We start from the raw sequence: 2,500 nt of genomic DNA on the forward strand, positions 1-2,500 counted from the left end.
ACCGTTTTGAAACGACTCGTAACACTTATATTCTTCATAGAAGACTCGGGTTTATGGATTTTTATAACAGACCGGGGATAATTTTAGTCGATCGATACATGGATTAAACGTTTCCACCTTTAAAAAAAATACTTGGGCTTTATATAGCGCAATATCCACCAAACGTGCTCAAAACGCTTTATAAAGGGTCCTTGATCAATAGGAACATGCAACATGTAGAACGAGGCATGACGCCTGTTAGACGATATTACAATTATTTTTTTTTTTTTGCCGACAGAGACAATGCTGTTAATGGCCTGGTACTCATTTTACACCTGAGTACAGTGAGAGAATGTGAGTAAAGAGCATTTTCCAAGGACTCAACTTTGCATCGAGCAAGGCTCGAACCCATGACCTTCCGATCCGAAAGCGAGTGTCATACAACAAGACCACATAGCCGCACAGAAGACTCGGGTTTACGGATGTTTTGACACATTGGGGATAATTTTAGTCGATCAATAGATGGATTGAAAATATCCACCTTATTACCATTTAACCTGATTAAATATAATAACCTCTAACTTGTCAAATATTATAGAATTCAAAGCGGTCTCGGGTTAAAGACATTTTCAAAAATGAATAATTAGAATACCTAATAAATATGAACATTTATATAGCTCATTCTACAGATTTACCATGCTTAATGCACTTCACAAACCGGATTTTCATTTCATACATTACTTGTCGCCTGTTATGCGTGTTTTTTTTTAAAACTCTTAATTCTACAATAATAATAAATGTCATTGTCAATAGCCAATTACTCATTTATGCCTGGGTCGAGTGAGGTAATGTATGTTAAGTGCCTTACCCGATGACCAAACATTGGGACCAGAATTTTCCACGATCAATGTCACTAATCTGTCCACTGACCGCACTTATCATCGCTTGATCTTATGACACCTTACCGCTGAACCACAGGGCTAATCAATCTGTAAATTTGTGAAGTAAAAGTTTTTAAACCAAAAATTAAAAAGGCATTTTGACCGGGTTGGGTATTATTGTTTGAGAACGCTTTGTAAACGCAATTTGATAACAAGAGAACAAGATATAGATAGTATGCGCTTGGCTAAGAAGTTCACAACATTGCCATCCGGAAGTATAACGGACCAACACACAAAACTGTGTGAAACCATGAACTTGTATAGATAGTATGCAGATGACGTCACTCAGGCCTTTGTTATTGTTTTTGCCATCCGCGTTTGTGAGTTGTTCTCACTAAACTGTATTAACCAGACTATAAAAGTTCATGGATACACAGAGTTTGTGTGTTGGTCCGTTATACTTCCGGATGGCAATGTTGTGAACTCCTTGGCCAAGCGCATTCTATCTATAGTCCGGTTCATACAGTTTAGTGAGAACTACTCATAAACGTGGATGGCAAAAAACAATAACAAAGACATGAGTGACGTCATCTTCGTTCTATCGGTACAAACGCTTAAAACCGTGGCCTTCGTAAAGTTATGGCCTGACACTGACCAAAAAATGACGTCAAAAGAAAAAAAATCGCGAGTTGTATTCAATAGTTCAACCAATGAAATAACTTGTTTCCATTAGTACTACTAATGACAACTCACTAGGCGGTGCAAAAACCAAATAATGACGTCGAACTGCCAGTCCTTTTGGATTTTAGTGTCAGGCATAACATAACGATGGCTACGTTAAAACATGGACAAACGAACGTCGTAATCTATATGTTCGATTATTCAACCCACCGATGGTTAGCCCTAAGTTTTAGAGATCACGGGGAAATCATCGATCGCATTTATTGGTAATATTCGCCTTTATGGAATACGAGTCGCCTGCCTGCCGTGGCTGCATGGGGGAGCTTTTTCATAAACGCGGATGGCAAAAAACAATAACAAAGACCTGAGTGACGTCATCTTCGAACTATCTATAGTCTGGTTAATACAGATTAGTGAGAATTACTCATGAACGCGGATGGCAAAAAAAACAATAACAAAGACCTGATTGACGTCAAATTATCTAGTAACTTATCATTATAACGAGCTTCCTTATCAATTGTATAACATTAATTATAGAATTTAATTTGTCAAATTACTTGTTTCTACTTTGCCATTTATTGTTTAAAGCTTTAAGGTTGTCGGGGTAACTTTGAGAATGTGTTCAACGTTTTCCCGTTCTGACGCTGATCTTTACATTGTTGAACAGTAAAGTATAATTATTCTAAATTTAGAATTTGTGATCAATATAATTATTTTGATAAATTATTACCTCTGACGGTAGAAAGTTTGCAAATGTTGACATTTGTCAAAACTAGTTAGCTTAGCATCTCGAAGAACTCCGCAGTGAATGAAGTCATCATCAAACAGAATGTAACAAAAAAACAAGATTTATGTATTGATGAATGGATAAATAAATAGATAGACAAATATATTTTTTAAAATAACAAACATTAGAGATTCTCTCTTTTTTGTCGTGATCTGTAGCTTATTAACGATAA

The sequence above is a fragment of the Berghia stephanieae genome, chromosome 5 (assembly GCF_034508935.2).
Source record: "Berghia stephanieae isolate SIO BIC M18660-M18661 chromosome 5, UCSD_Bste_1.3, whole genome shotgun sequence".
Lineage (NCBI taxonomy): Eukaryota > Metazoa > Mollusca > Gastropoda > Nudibranchia > Aeolidiidae > Berghia > Berghia stephanieae.